The sequence below is a fragment of the Phoca vitulina genome, unplaced genomic scaffold (assembly GCF_004348235.1).
Source record: "Phoca vitulina isolate PV1807 unplaced genomic scaffold, GSC_HSeal_1.0 scaffold31, whole genome shotgun sequence".
NCBI classification, from domain to species: domain Eukaryota; kingdom Metazoa; phylum Chordata; class Mammalia; order Carnivora; family Phocidae; genus Phoca; species Phoca vitulina.
The window spans coordinates 6,211,102-6,227,216 of NW_022589734.1; the positions used below are offsets into that span (position 1 = coordinate 6,211,102).

At 39.6% G+C, this 16,115-nt stretch overlaps 1 protein-coding gene across 16 annotated transcripts in view; it reads left to right on the forward strand.

Moving 5' to 3' along the window:
• FARS2 (phenylalanyl-tRNA synthetase 2, mitochondrial) overlaps positions 1 to 16,115 on the forward strand; it is a 715,905-nt gene that overhangs the window by 198,069 nt on the left and 501,721 nt on the right. The gene's annotated exons all lie outside the window — the stretch shown is intronic.

Sequence of the window (16,115 nt, forward strand, 5' to 3'; positions counted from 1 at the left end):
ATTAATAATAGCTTTAATTATGGTAATGACAGTGCTAGAGATAATAATTAACAGTGTCAAAGTCTGCACACGGATCTTTTTGTTTCGACCTGCATCTATGATTATAATCTCTATTTTTTGTGGAACCTACACATGGAGAAATGCAGTGCTGTGAAGATCACACAGCCGGGAAGTGTTTGAGCCCGGTTTTATTAGCCCATTGGTCTGACTTTCGAGCCCAGGTTAGAGGTTAGCTCTTTTGAAAAGATAGAAAGTAATCATTTAAGTAATATTTCAGAGACTGTGAGGTCTACAAAAGCCATGATGTCAAAAAAACCAAAAACAAAAAACCTGGGCATCTCCCTAGGCATTCCCTTGTGACTCTCCCCATACCCTGACTCCTATAGCTAGCTCGGGGTAGAGCCCTATTTGCTACATCATATGCAGTTACATTTTAAATACCAAAGATCATTTAAAACTTCAGATTCAGTCTTTCTTTACTTAGTTGATGAGCAGTAACTGCCTCAGCAGGGCTAAGAATTATCCAATAATTCTTTTTATATTTGTTTTTATGGTCTAAGCCTGCTTTCCACTTTTTTGATGTTGTTGTTATTAATATCACCTTCCTTTGTTCTCGAAAAGCAAAATTATCAGAACACACTATTTCCTTGTGGCAATTTGTTGTTATTACAGCTGCTTTAGTGTCGGGGTTTTTTTTTCCCCTGCCTCTCCAAAGCAGTTTTATTATTTTCTGCTAACATTTCAATTGCACCAGCATCCTAAGGCTGAGAGAGGTTACCAGTTTGGAATTAGAAAGAAATAAAATAACCCTTTAGACTGTTTTCATGCTTGTGGCATTTGCTGTCATTTTTAACGTTTCTAAATTGTTTCCCCAGTATTTTGTATCATATTTGGCTGATCGTTTCTTTCAAAGCAACTAAGGTGGGGGTTTAGGATTTCTAACGTTTTAGTTTCACTTTCTGTCCTTCAGGATTTACAGCCCTTCTTCTGCACAGTCTTGCTAAACATTGGACTTTCCATTTAGAAAGCATTGACCTCATAGCACAGTTTAGATTAACTAGTCTGATGGAGAAATGGACTGTGACCCTCTGCTGTTGACTAGATATGTTGCCGGGGGCAAGTCATGTCTCTTACCTTTGTTTCAAATAAAAAAGACCTGTGATGGTCATTGAGGTGCATGTCCCAGGATCCTCTCCAAGGACCCTGGCTGATGGGAGTACAGATGGCCTCCAGCTGTCAGTTCCTTTGGGAATTGCCTCAACTGGGGGCTGCCTCCTTGCTCAAGGACATGCCTTTCTCAGGGCTGCCCATATCTAAAGACTGGTTGTGGCAGAAATATAAAGGCTCAGCATTTTGACCCACCACCCTACCATGCCACCACACTACCAGGCCACTACACCACAATCCCACTATGGGGCAGTTTTGATTGGCTAAGTTCCAGAGCTGTGATGAGGTTAAGGCTTTGTTGGGCCTCACTGCAGCTCAATGACTTCTCCTTCTGCCCCAACTTGTTGTCACCTTCTTCCTCCATAGGTGTTGATACCCCCAAAATAACCTGCTTGTCAATCCAGCCTACATATGGTCCCATCCAACTGAAACATTCTAGGGCTCTGTATTGTGAATGTTGTCCTGGTCAAGAGTAATGTCATTTGGTAATGGTATTGAAGATCCCATATCTTCCATATCTTTTTCACATTTTCTTTTCTATCTACCAATACTTGTTAATATAAATTAAGTGAAAGTAATTGAGAATAATAATTGGGTTTATAGTTGTTAGTTCTACTTTGTTCCTAAAATTGAATCCAATTAAAAAAGTTTTAAGCATGTTACTTTAATGATTTTTAAATCAGCTTGTTCGGGCTGTCTAGTATCTGATTTGGAGAGGGTTGTCTTTCTCAGAGTACTCCTAGGAAGTGAAGTAGCAAGGTTCTTGTTGCCTTCGGCCAGTGTTGAGTTTCCTGTGCTCATTGTGGCTTGGATGTTGTCCAGGCAGGCTGCACTTATAAAAACTGGCTGACCTGGGGCGCCTGGGTGGCTCAGATGGTTAAGCATCTGCCTTCAGCTCAGGTCATGATCCCAGGATCCTGGGATCGAGTCCCGCATCGGGCTCCCTGCTCAGCGGGGAGCCTGCTTCTCCCTCTGCCTCTCTCTCTCTCTGTCTCTCATGAATAAATAAATAAAAATCTAAAAAAAAAAAAAAAAAAAAAACTGGCTGACCTGGTCAACTTCTATGAGCCTTGGGATCACTAGCTATGAAATGGGGATATGAAGTACATTGCATTGTATCCACTAGGGGTGTTCAGGGGAAATACGACATCACCTAGGAATTAGATGTAGAGAGACCTAAGACAGTTTTTTTTAGATGTCTGGTAAATGGAGAAAATTTGTATTAGAGTTGACATTTCTGGCCAAAGGAACTGGTACAAGGAAACCTCTTGGGAGAAAGTTTGAGATAGCTATAATTGAATTGAGCTGGAATATTTTTAAGGAGCCTAAAAACGTCCACACTTGTGTGATGGTTGGGCAGGGGCTAGGGAACAGGTTCCCTACTCTAGAGAAATAGGAAGTTGAAATTGTTTGGTGTTTTATGTAAATGAAATAAAATTATTGGGCCTTGAGGTACAGTGAAAAAAGTACTTATAATTTTAGGGATACTGTAATCAAGATGACTAATGTGCCAGGAACTGACCTATTACTTAGCGTTTCTGCTTGTAGGTGATTGATATACAGGCAACCTGGAAAACATTAAGATTTACGGGAGAGGGAAATTCCTTCTCTACTTTTTTTCCTTTGTTATCTCTCCTTACCGCCTTTTCTGCCCACACTCCCTTACCACACCATGCCTTGGGTAACTAGGGTGATCTGCTTTCTGTCACTTTAGATTAGTTTGCCTAGATTGTTGTAAATAGAATCCTACAGTATATAGTCTTTTCTTGCCTGGCTTTTTTTCACTGAGCATAATTATTTTGAGATGCTTCCATGTTGTAGTGTGTATTAATACTTCATTCCTTTTTACTCCTGAGTTGTATTATATTATATGGACAGCTCACAATATGTTTATCCATCCAGGTGGATAGGCATTTGGGTTGTTTCTAGGTTTTGGCAGTTACAAATAAAGCTGCTATAAATATTTGTGTTCAGGTCTTTGTATGGGCATATGTTTTTATTTCTCCTGCATAAATAGGTAGGAATGGAATGGCTGAATAGGAGATGTATGTTTAAGTTTATAAGAGATGGTCAAACTGTTTTTCAAAGTGGTTGATCCACTTTACATTCCTGTTAGTAGTGTATAATAGTAGAAGTTGCTCCTCATATTTGGCAATACTAGGTATGGCCAGTCATTTTAATTTTAGCCATTCTAATAAGTGTATAGTCGTATCTGATTGTGATTTTAATTTGCATTTCCTTAATGGCTAATGGTGCTGAGTATCATATGTTTATTTACCATCCATATACCTATTCTTGGGTGAAGCAACCAAATCTTTTGCCCATTAAAATTTTTTAAATTGATTTTCAAAACTTCTTTATGTATTCTGGAGACAAGTCTTTTATCAGATATGTGATTTGCAGATATTTCCCCCCATTCTGTGCCTTATCTTTTCATTCCCTTAACAGTGTCCCTCAAAGAGCGGAGGTTCTTAATTTTGATGAAATTTAATTAATTCACTTTTTCTTTTATGGAGTATGTTTTTGTTGTAATGTCTAAGAAATCTTTTGTAACCCAAGGTCATAAAGATTTTTCTACTCTGTTTTCTTCTAGAAGTTTTATAGTTTTCAGTTTTATTTTTAGGTTTGTGATTATTTTGAAAAAATTTATATATGCTATGAGCTACGAATTATAGTTTTTTTGCATATGGATATCCAGTTGTTCTAGCACAGTTTGTTGAAGTGACCATCCTTTCTCTACTTACTTGCCTTTCTACCATTGTCTAAAATCAACTGACTATATATATTTGGGTCTATTTCTGGACTCTCTATTCTGTTCCATTCATCTATTATTTGTCTATCTTGATGCAATATTGCACATACAGTAGTTTCATAATAGGTCTTGAAGTCAGTTAAAGTCTTTCAACTTTGTTCTTGTTCAAAGTTGTTTTAATGAGATGATTTGCGTTTATTTGGATGTTGATGTGGTTGAGTTTTTTTTTTATTAAAATAAACTTTATTTTTTTATTTATTTAGCTAACTGAACTGTGGTTGAGTTTAAATGATCATTTTGCTATTTGTTTTGTTTGTCATATTTGTTCTTGGTTCTTTCTCTCTTCTTTTTTTTGTTTTTCAACTTTGCTTCCTTTGGGTTAATTGTCGAGGTTTTACTATTTCGTTTTATCTGCTTTTTTTGGCTTAGTAGCTATAACTTTTTGTGTTATTCTAGCAATTGCTTTATGGTTGGTAGTATATATCTTTAAGTTATCATAGTCCGTCTTCAATTGATAATATACTACTCGTGTACAGTATAAGAACCTTGCAGCAATAGACTTTGATCTCTCCCTTTCTGGACTTCATGCTATTGGTGTTATGAACTTTACTTTTATATGTGTTATCAGCTACTAAATACATTGTGGTTATTTTTGTTTTGAACAGTTGGTTAGCTTTTAAAGATATTTAAATAATAAGAAAAAAAGTCTTATATTTACCCAACTAGTTATGTCCAGTGGTCTTTATTTTTGTGTTATTTTCATTGGGTGAAGGATTCAAGATTGATGGGTTTTTTGTTTTAGTTCTTTAAAAATATTGTTTCTGTCTCTTTTCATTTACATTGTTTCTCTTTAGAAATCTGCTGTCATTCTTGCTTTTGCCTTTGTTCTTCTGTACATAATGTGTCTTTTCTCTTTGACTGTTTTTGAAATTTTTTGTCATTGAATTTAAGCAATTTAGTTATGATTTGTATAGGTGTAGTTTTCTTTAGATTTTTTTTTTTTGTGTGCCTGACATTGATTGAGCTGGGATTGATGGGTTTATATTGTTCATCAAATTTGAGAAATTTTGATAAATTTTTTCTTCATATATTTTCTCTATTAATTCATTCCTTTGGGGATTCCAATTACATCTATATTTGGCTATTTGAAACTTTTTCACAATTCATTGGTGTTCTATTCACTTTTCTTTCAGTGTTGTTTCTTTTTTTCTCCTTCTGTGTTTCCTTTTGGATAGTTTCCATTGCTGTATCTTCAAGTTTACCAATTATTTTTTTGCAATGTCTAATCTGCTGTTAATTCCAGCCAGTGTTCCTTTCTTATTCACCCATTCATTTGTTTCAGTTAGGGTCTTTTTTATATCTTCTTTGTCTCTACATAACATTTTCTTTCCTTTAACTTTTTGAACATATTGAGTACTATCATGATACATATTTTAATGTCTTTTTTCTAGTACTTCTATTGTCTGTGTCATTTGTTGATGAATTGTTACTTATTTTTCTCTACTTAGTTTTTTTCTTCTTTGCATGATAATTTTTCTGTGGAATGCCAAGCAGTGTTAATTTTACCTTGTAATATTGTCAGTATTTTTGTATTCCTCATAATATTCCTGAGGTTTTTTTCCAGGATTACTTAGAAATACTTTAATCCTTTTGGCCCTTCTTTTTTAAGTCTTGTTAGGACAGCGTAGGGTTTCAATCCACAACCAGCGTAAGACCTGTTTTAGTACTGTAACTGATAACCCATTGATTATTAGGTTTTCTGCTTGGCTTTTGGGAACTGGCAATATTCTTGGTCCTTGTGAGCTCCCAGCATTATTCCCTCTAATCTTTTTGTGTTGTTTGTTCTCTGGCCTTGGGAAGGTTCAAGCACTGACAGTATTCAATTGAATACTAAAGGGTTTTTTGTGTTTTTTTTTTTTTGGCAGGTCTTCAGGGTTCTCTGTCTATATAGTCCTCTTCTCTCCTTCACTCTGTCCTACGAATTCTAGTTAACCCTGACTTGTCCAGACTCCCAGCTCTGTCTCTTCAAGTTGGGAAGACTTCTGGGCTCTTTCTGTGTTCTCTGTTGGGGCAGTGTTAGGACTCACCTCCCAGGGATCAGTGCCCTTGGTTACCTGGATGTCCAATGTCTCATGTGGCATTTTTTTTGTTTTAGTTTTTCACATGGAAGGGTAAAACTGGTTCATTTTTCCACATTGTCCAGACATGGAAGTCTTTCTTTTTCATTTGACACTTTGACTACTCCTTTTTTTAGATGTAGATCTTCCTCGACTTATGATGGGGTTACGTCCTGATAAACCCATTGTAAGTTGAAAATATCCTCAGTAGAATATGCATTTAATACACCTAACCTGCCAAACATCATAGTTCAGCCTAGCCTACCTTACATGTGCTCAGAACACTTACATTAGCCTACAGTTGGGCAAAATCATCTAGCACAAAACCTATCTGATAATAAAAAAGTCTTGAGTATCTCATGTAATTTGTTGAATACTGCACTGAAAGTGAAAAACAGAATGGTTGTATGCATATAGAATGGTTGGAAGTGTATCAGTTGTTACCCTTGTGATCGCGTGGCTGACTGGGAGTAGCAGCTTGCAGCAGCACAAGAGCCTAGGAAAAGATCAAAATTCAAAATTAGAAGTACGGTTTCTACTGAATGCGTATCACTTTCACTCCATTGTAAAGTCGAAAAATCGTAAGTAGAGTACTGTAAAATAAGAAAAAAAAGAAATATACCTTTTCTTATTTTTCTTACACCTCTTATCACTTACTCTTTTTATTTTTCTTTGGCTTCTTTTTTGATGATGCTTAATGTTTGTAACAGGAATTCTTTGAAACTGGGGGCTGGGGTTTTCCTTCTCAAAGCAGAGTTTGATAGGGAGATGGCTAAAATCTTAAAGTTGCATTGTTTTAGATCTGGTTTACAAAAAGATTGCCTTATGATTTTTTTTTTTTAGGAAAAATCAGTGAATTGTGCTTTATCTCTTGGGATATTGGAAACATACTTATTTTAAAATATCAGGTTTTTTGTTGTTTTTTTTTAAAGATTTGTGTATTTATTTCGGGGTGGGGAAGGGGCAGAGGGAATTCTAAGCAGACTCCCTGTTGAGTACAGAGCCCACCATGGGGCTCAGTCTCAGGACCCTGAGATCACGAGGCTTGAGCCAAAACCGAGAGTCGGATACTCAACCAACTGAGCCAGCCAGGCACCCCTAAAGTATGAGGTTGTTTTCGAAAATTAATCTCATCTGGAGTAAATTCATGTTTGATGGTTGGTTTTGTTGGCTGGCTTACTTAGCATTAGATTTATTCATGTACTTTGGAATTTTGGTTTGCAGATTCCTGTTCAGTGGAGGATTTTTGCTTTTGTTTTTCTCCTTTTCTCTGTTTTCCTCCCTCTTGTCCTCTCCTGCTTTGCTTATTTCTGCCTTATGTGACTTTGCAGTTGGTTCCATGTAGCTCTCTGGGCCTGAAATCCAGAATGGACTTAGAAAGATCTGTCAGATGATCTAACTAGCTCTGATTTAGGGGATGGCAGATCCAACACCTATGGCTTGGATCTCTGAGCCTACAGCTCTTCAGAGCTCCTGCCCCAGGCTGTATTTGGCGAGTTTTTGTAACTCTTCTTTTACGAGCATGAAGCTTATTCCATTCCAGCATCTGACTCTAAGCTTTTAGCCTCCCTCAGATCCCGAGCCAGTAGTACATTATCCTTCTGAAGGCAGGCTCCTGGCTCCTTTCCTGAATGTGGACCCCGAGCCCAGCAGCACTGTGCTTTCTCCTCTCTCACGGTTTTGCATTTCTGTTCTGTTTCTAGCCTATGGAAGTATTGAATGTAGATTATACCTTTTTGGTTTTTTCCTTTTTATCATACCTGTTGTTAATGTGTTGGAAAAACAAGGAGTCTGATGGTGTCATTTGGTCTTGTAGGGCCACTTTGCATGGAAAACCAAGTTAGTGTAGTTTTCGTTGTCTGCTCCAGTGGAGGGCAGCATAGGGCTTATTGTCTGACATCTGGATTTGAATTCTGATCATGGCATTTACTGTGTAAACTTAGGTATGTAAGCTGTTGTGACCACCATTCTTTCTTCTATAAAATGAGAATAATGGTGGTTCCTGAGCAGTGTTTATGCCAGCCTTATACCAGTGTAAAGATTAGAGAAGACATGCAAGGGATTCAGCACAGCGTCACAGGAAATGAACAGCACATGTTGATTACCTTAGGAATGCAATTTAGAAATGCTTATTTTTTTTCATATTTTTATAAAAGTGAAAGATATTTTAGATTATGGCCTGGCTTTCAGTGACATTCAATTCAAAAATCACCCATTTGGTGTTTAGGTTCTTTACATACTTTTCCTTACTGAATTGTCACCAAAACTCTGTGAGTTAAGTATTCTTATTTTAAGCAAAATGGAGGCAGTGAAGGAGGGTAAGGAACTTGCTTGGCTAAAATGGTGGAGCTGGGATTTGATCCTAGATCTAGGATCGCTCTTTCCTTACGCTATGACCCATCTACCCATGTCTCTTTGATCAGATTTGTAGAGGGTGGAGTGTGAGCCTTCTGTCTAGAAGGTTTGTCTGTGTACCATCCTTTGGGAATGGTTGGTGAGGAAGATCGAGGACCAAAGGGCCTGTGGCTGTGGCTCACCCCAGGCCAGGTTGCTGTTAAGCTGTCCTCTCTGCTCCCTACATAGCCAGAGAACAGTCACTTATCCTTGTGCCTCTGACCCCATGCCCAGGTTTGGAAGGAGGGCACATTAAATTGTGCTATACTCCATTTTCAACCCATTGTGAGGTGGAGAGATGATAATATCATTTCCAGATCTAAGCCCTAATCAAAAGGATTCCCGTGTCCCTTGTCCAGGGCAAGAGCCTGGAACAACACTTCACCACACAGGTCTTTCCACCAAGTAGAAGACTGTGATAATAGCTGTGTGATCAGTTACACTATCAGTGTTGGTGATAGAAAATGCTAGGTTTTTTGTTTTCCGCTATTACGTTGGGAATGTCTTAGCAGAGGGAGTCATTGTGGCTGAAATAGTGCTAATAGCTTCTGTCTTGTCCTGTGTGCTGTGGAGGTCCCACACCGAGAATTTTATTACCCTCTTTCCCTCTCTGAGAGGGAAAAGGTAATGTTTCACATTAATTGTGTAGTTGGAATGATTTTATTCCACTTAGCAGTCTGTGGTCCTGGACTAAAGGGTATGTGGCTGTGTAGACACATAGGGTTGGTGTGCTGAAGGGTCACTGTGATGGCATTGCCAGGTTTCCAAGGCCCTACATGGGGAATTCACTGTAAGTTGTGAATGACTTCATGCTGCTTGTGGGGTGGGCTTTGGAAATGGAGTCAACATTCATATTCCCACATGGCTGCCTCAAGCCTTACCTGTGCTTCCTCTCCCTCATTACTGCCAGCCATGTGGTTACTCAGTCCAGAGGATACTCTTCTCGTTTGCTGGGGGAGAGACAGGAGGTGCAAACAGACAGCAAGGGTGAGGGACTCAGCAGGAACCTGGGAGTCTTATCCGTGGTGCTCAGCTTCTGCATTGGCTACGTGGGAGCTGCCCACGGAGGTCAACCTGGGTGGTCTTGTCTCGGCACCCAGCAGATACCCTGAATGTTCAGCCAGGACCTGAGCTCGGATTTGACTCTTTTACTAACTAGTTGTGTGGTCTTGGCCCCCTTGAAAAATATTGAGCTGATGGGAGTGCAAAATGGTACAACTCCTACAGAGGACAATATTAGAACTATACAAGCATTTCCTCTTTGAACAGCATGGTAGTTTGTTGGAGCACTGTTGCTCATAGCAGAATAATGGATATAATTCAAGTATAAGGGTCTTCTTACATAAATGTGGCAGAGCCACTTGCTGGAACACTATGCAGGAGTAAGGAAAGGAATGAGGCGGTATGTGCTGTGTGTATTCAGGTAGAGAGGCCTGCAGAACATATCATTAAGTGAATAAAGCATGGTGTAGAATAATGTGCAAGAATGCTGTCTTTTATATAAGAAAGGAGGAAAAATAGACGTACATGTTCGTATTTGCTTACATCTGGTGATAAGAAGGTAACCCTAGCAGGGGTCCAAGAGGAGGGTCCAAGAGGAGGCGGTAGGACAGGGACAGGGATGCAGTGACACTTAACTGATGCCCTATTTTCCCCCAGTTTTATTGAGATATAATTGACATACAAGTTTTATTAGTTTAAGGGATACAACATAATGACCTCGCATGTGTATATATTATGAAATGATCACAATAAATTTAGTTAGCATCCATCAGCTCACATGGTCACAAAAGTTTTGTTCCTTGTGATGCCACTGATGCTCTATTATATAGTAAAATGTATCCTCTTACAGTATTTCGATTTTGAACCCTGTGAACACAATACCTGTTACATTTTTTTTTTAGAGAAGGAGCGGTGAGGGGCAGAGGGAGAGGGAGAGAGAGAATCCTAAGCAGGTGCCACCCCCACCTCGGGAGCCTGACTCGGGACTTGATCTCACGACCCTGAGATCATGACCTGAGCTGAAATCAAGAGTCAGACGCTTAACTGACTGAGCCACCCAGGTGCCCCAAAATAATTTTTTTAAAGAAAGCCATTAGAATAGAGAGATATTGAGAAATCTGGAAAAAAAAAAATGCCTGTATGCTGCTTGCTGTATTTTCAGTTTAAAGGGCTGTGGGTCTTAATTCAATTAAGCAGAAGCAGAAAAGATGGAATTGTCAGGTAACTTTGACAGTGATGGCCGGGTAATTTCCCTAGTGAGACTGTAGTCATCTAGGATGATCTTAGTTTTTCTAAGAATTTATTTTTAGCCTTTCTTTCTTTTTCTCCCCACCTTGCTTTCTTTCCTTGGATGCATGCTAAATCCTGTGCAGAAAGCGTGAGGAGCAGCCCTATATCAGAGCACTACATTCTATTTCTCTGCTACCAACCAATGAAAAACTTGTTGAAAAATTAATGCCCAATAGCACCTATTAATTGCATATTTATATAGTCAATTTAAAAAATTATCTGCTTCAGTGGAGGGAAACTTTGGGAAGATATATAAAATCACTGGTACATGTTCTAGTTTGGGCCATCAACCTTTTAAAATCTACATTCTCACACCTCTGGGAGGTGGTTCTGATAGCAAAGTCTCATCTTTAAATATAAGGGGTATGGGAAACAGGACGAATCCCTTAGTGAGCCAGTAAGTCAGGACAATTAAATGTATTATATGAGATCTGTGATGAAGGTGGGTTGGGGGGGTGAGAAGGAGTGACACCTGTTTAATATTTACAGTATGTGAGGGTGGTTAAACACTGCAGCATCGCATAGGAGACAGGGATTGGTGGGAGGAGACCTCCACACAGCCCCCCTTCATTGTGTCCCCCATTGGTTTTCCAAGGATCCAGCCGTTGTGAGGCTGGTGTACAAAGCAGATGAGATTCAGTGCTGCCTTTCCCATGCCCCTGGTTCCCTGCGGCCAGTAGGGGCAGGTAATACCTCACCAGAGTTGAGAGAATTAGACTTCTAGCAACCCCTCTCCCATTTGAGCTCACAGCATTATTATGAAGGAATTTTCACTAATCATATCTGAGGTCCCAATTGACTTTGTGCTCTCTTCATTCTTGGACAAAATCAGCATCCTCATTTAGGAGAGAAAGCAGAGTGAGTGCCCACATTGCCAAAGAGGATCTCTGCCTTTGAGAAAACCTGGACTCCTCCCATAGGTTCTTTACTCCAGACCCCGGTGAGATAGCCAGCATTGTACACAGCAGGGAGAAACATCAGTCTCAGAGAGGTTAATTAACCTGCTCACTGTTTCACAGCAAAAAGGTCGAAATCTGAGACGCGAATCAGGTTTGGTTTACTCTCAGGTGTTCTTTCTTCTACTTGGCTCTCAGCTAAAAATTAAGGTGTATAATTTTTGACAGTTGCTATAGTCTCGCAGAGTTCTAAGGCAATTTTTAAAAAGCTCTGAGCTTCATTTATAAATATGGTTTAGTAAATCATTCCGTCCAAACCAACCAACCAACCAACCAAGTGAAGAAAGAACAAAAGAAAAAACTTTGGCATTATTTTCCATTAGATATATAACACCTGTGCATTTAATTTCCCTCTATCATCCCAATATGAGATTGGTCTAATGCATAATGAATCTATATGATTTGGACATGTTTTCAAAAAATTTTCCTCTATTAATATGTAACACAAAATATATAGTTTTTAGTGGATTTTTTTACTGACTCCTGGTACATGGCATGTGAATTAAGCCATACTAAGTTTTTAGCTGGCTATTCAGTATCACATCTTTTAATATAAGCTGTATGTCAAGTTGCTTTTTAAACCCAATATATTAATCCTTACTATAGTTTTGAGGTTATGGGGACAAAACATGAAGAAAGCGTATTTTGGGTGTTACATAAAAGTATTAAATAAGGGATGCCTGGGTGGTTCAGTCGGTTAAGCGTCTGCCTTCAGCAGGTCATGATCCCAGGATCCTAGGATCAAGTCCCCATCAAGCTCCTTGCTCAGCAGTGAGTCTCCCTCTCCCCCTGCCTGTCACTCCCCCTGCTTGTGCTCTCTCTCTGACAAATAAATAAAATCTTAAAAAAAAAAAGTATTCAATAAATGATTCCACTACTAGTGATTTAAAAGAATTACTGTTAATGTGTCAATGTAACTGGAATTTAAATTGTTAGAAAATATAGAAAATACGGTGTTTTGGCAAAAATTACACATTAACTAATAGAATTTACTTTCAAATAAGGACCATTTATGTTTGAAGTAGAGCTACAGGCTTCCCCAAACTGGGATTTCATAGATTTGGGCTCTTGCCTGTTGTTGTGAAGGAAGCAGAATTGAAGAACTGAAGTCTTTAAAGAAGTGGAACAAAGAGGATAAATGGTGTATGGACTTTGCATTCTTTGCAAGGTCATGTAGATTTAAAAAGGAAACTTTTAACAAAGGATCCAAGGAGGTGAAGAGGATTACAAATGTCCTAGATGCATTGGATGTAACTTTTGCCAATCTGTGTTTTCTTAGTTTCTGTGATATTATTATTAATGGGTTCTGCTCCACAAGTGAGTAATACTAATCATCTTCACGTATTCTGCAGTCACTTTCCTTGTTCCTGACAGATGCCTGTGGGGGCACTTGAGCAAGAAGAAACCCAGGGCCAGGGTGACTGAGGTCTGAAACCAAAAAACAGCAAGGGTTGATGCAACCAATATATGGACATTTGATCTTAAGAATTTATGCAACATTAAAAACATGTTATTCCAAAGTTATCGTTTTTCCTACTTCTAGAAGTGGCCAAAACCCTTCGGTAAAAAAAGCTTCCCAGAGAAGGGGTGAGATCCTTACATCACCTTCCAGTTCAGTCCTTGTGCTCTCTTGACACGGTCACACCAGCAGCGCAGATGGGTGTGTGGAGAGAGTCCTGTCCCTATGCAGGCCTCACTTCCCATAGACTTCATGCAGTAGGGATTTAGTGTGAGCTTAATACAAATTGATAATAGAATTACTTTATAATCAACACGTGATTATTTTCAGGGCTTAGTAATATCTGAAATAATCTTTCTCCTTGGGGTAGAGACTTAAGGTTTTACAGGTGTGAGATATAAAGCTATGTAAACTAAATTCTATGTGGGGTGCCTGGGTGGCTCAGTTGGTTAAGCATCTGCCTTCGGCTCAGGTCATGATCTCAGTCCTGGGATTAGTCTCCCTGCTCAGCGGGGAGCCTGCTTCTCTGTCTCCTCCCTGCTTGTGCTCTCTCTCACTATCTCTGTTGCTATCTCTGTCTGCCTCTCTCTCAAATAAATAAATAAAATCCTAAAACAACAACAACAACAACCCTAAATTGTATGCATTTAGCTTGTCCAAAGGAATAAAATAAGGATATGTAAGAAAAATTAATTTGTGTAGACCTCACCTAACTCTGTTCCAGGTGATGTTTAATTATGTCATGATGGAATCCTCCTGTTAACGCTGAGTACTCATCTTGCTTTTGGTAGAATTTGATCCAAGCCATGTAAACAAAATTGGTTTTTCTAAATTGTTTTCGCTAGTGATTTGTGCTTATCTGGCAGGAGTTACAAAAAAGAATGATAAAAATGCTTTATCTGCCAGTCCGTCAGCACTCAGTTATATATCCCAGTGCTTCACACATTTCTGTTTACCAGCAGGACTGCCTCTGCAGCTTTTTAATAAAAATATGGTAGGGGATTGTTGGTCCCAAAGATGGACAAACACGCAGGTGTACTGATACCTTCTTCTCAGAACATAGTGGCAAATAAGCACCTGCTCTGCATGTAGTGGCTTCTGTACAGAAAAGTCAGAACTACTCAGGGGACCTAAGACACTTCTCCAATGGCCTGCAACAGGACCAGCTTTTTCACCCCCCATTAGAAGAGCTGTTGGCGGGGCGCCTGGGTGGCTCAGATGGTTAAGCATCTGCCTTTGGCTCAGGTCATGATCCCGGGGTCCTGGGATCGAGTCCCGCATCGGGCTCCCTGCTAGGCGGGGAGCCTGCTTCTCCCTCTGCCTCTGCCTCTCTCTCTCTCTCTCTCTGACTCTCATGAATAAATAAATAAAACATTTAAAAAAAAAAAAAAGAAGAGCTGTTGGCGAAATCTATTCAGTAATAAGAAGGAAGGAACTAGGGGCACCTGGGTGGCTCAGTCGGTTAAGCATCTGCCTTTGGCTCAGGTCATGATCTCAGGGTCCTGGAACTGAGCCCTACATGGGGCTCCCTATTAGCGGGGAGCCTCCTTCTTCCTCTCCCTCTGTCCCCCCCCCCCCCCCGCTCGTGCTCTCTCTTGAGCGCAAGCCTTGCTGTCTCTTAAATAAATAAATAAAATCTTTAAAAAAAAAATAAGACACTAATGATATGTGAATCATGGGTGAATCGTAAAATCATTCTGCTGAGTGAAAGAAGCCATACCGAAAAAAAAGTACATGCTGTATGATTGCATTGTTATAAAATTCTAGAAAATGCAAACTCCTTTGTAGGGACAGAAAGGAGATCTGCAGTTGCCTGGGGATGTGGGGATGAGGAGAAGAGGTGGGGGCAACAGGCAGGTGGGTAGGGTTACTAAAGGGCACTTGGAAACTTTTGGGGTTGATGCATATATTCATTATATCGATCGTGGTGACAGTTTCATGGATGTATACATGTTAATGTTTGTCAAATTGTGCACTGTATTTTATGTTCAGTGTAACCTTTGTTACAGCACATGTATAACAAGAGGGGGAAATAGGGTATTACTGGTGTAACAGAAATCAGTTGTCACTTGCTATAGACAGCAGGTAAGTAGGAAAATAAGGCAACTAAAATGTTCTTAGAACAATGAAAGAAAAGCCTACCTTGTCCTTTGTCATCTGGGGCATAGGGAAGGTCCCCATGTTTCATAATTCTGTTCTCATGTGCTTTTTTTTTTTTTAAAGATTTTATTTATTTTTTGACAGAGATTGACAGCGAGAGAGGGAACACAAGCAGGGGGAGTGGGAAAAGGAGAAGCAGGCTTCCCGCCGAGCAGGGAGCCGGACGTGGGGCTCGATCCCAGGACCCTGGGATCATGACCCGAGCCGAAGGCAGATGCTTACCTACTGAGCCACCTGTTCTCATGTGCTTTTTGATTCTTGAAATATCTTCTTTTGATGGGCAGGAATTATATTTTAATTGTCAAGAGCGGGAGTTTTGGAGTCGGGCCGACCTGGGTTTGGCCTAGTCATCTGCTAGCTCTGTGCCTCTACACTTGAGCTATCTATTCATCTTTTTCCCTGTGAGGTGGGCTGACAGAGTCCTCAATAAATGGAAGCAATTTTTGTTATTATTATTTTTTTCATTTCACATTCTGATTCCCACAAGGTTTAAAATGCAGATAGTCTTGGGTGAGAAAAGACAGTATTTTCAGTTTGTAGGAGGTCATGTTACCATGGAGAAATGGAATCAGGAGCGTTTGCTTAAAGAAGAGAAAGATCATTACACAAAGTGAGGGGAGCCAGGGCAGGAGACCATAGATGATTCGTCAGCTGCCCACTTTTCTGTGTTCCTCATGGTGGGTATCTAGCTACCACGTGACCTTCGCATCTGCTTTTTCTGCTGTTAGTAACGTCTGCTCTTTGCAGGCTTTAATTGTTTTTAATTCATTAGTCTTTTCCTTTGTTAATTAATAGTAATATTGTTTATGAGTGCCATG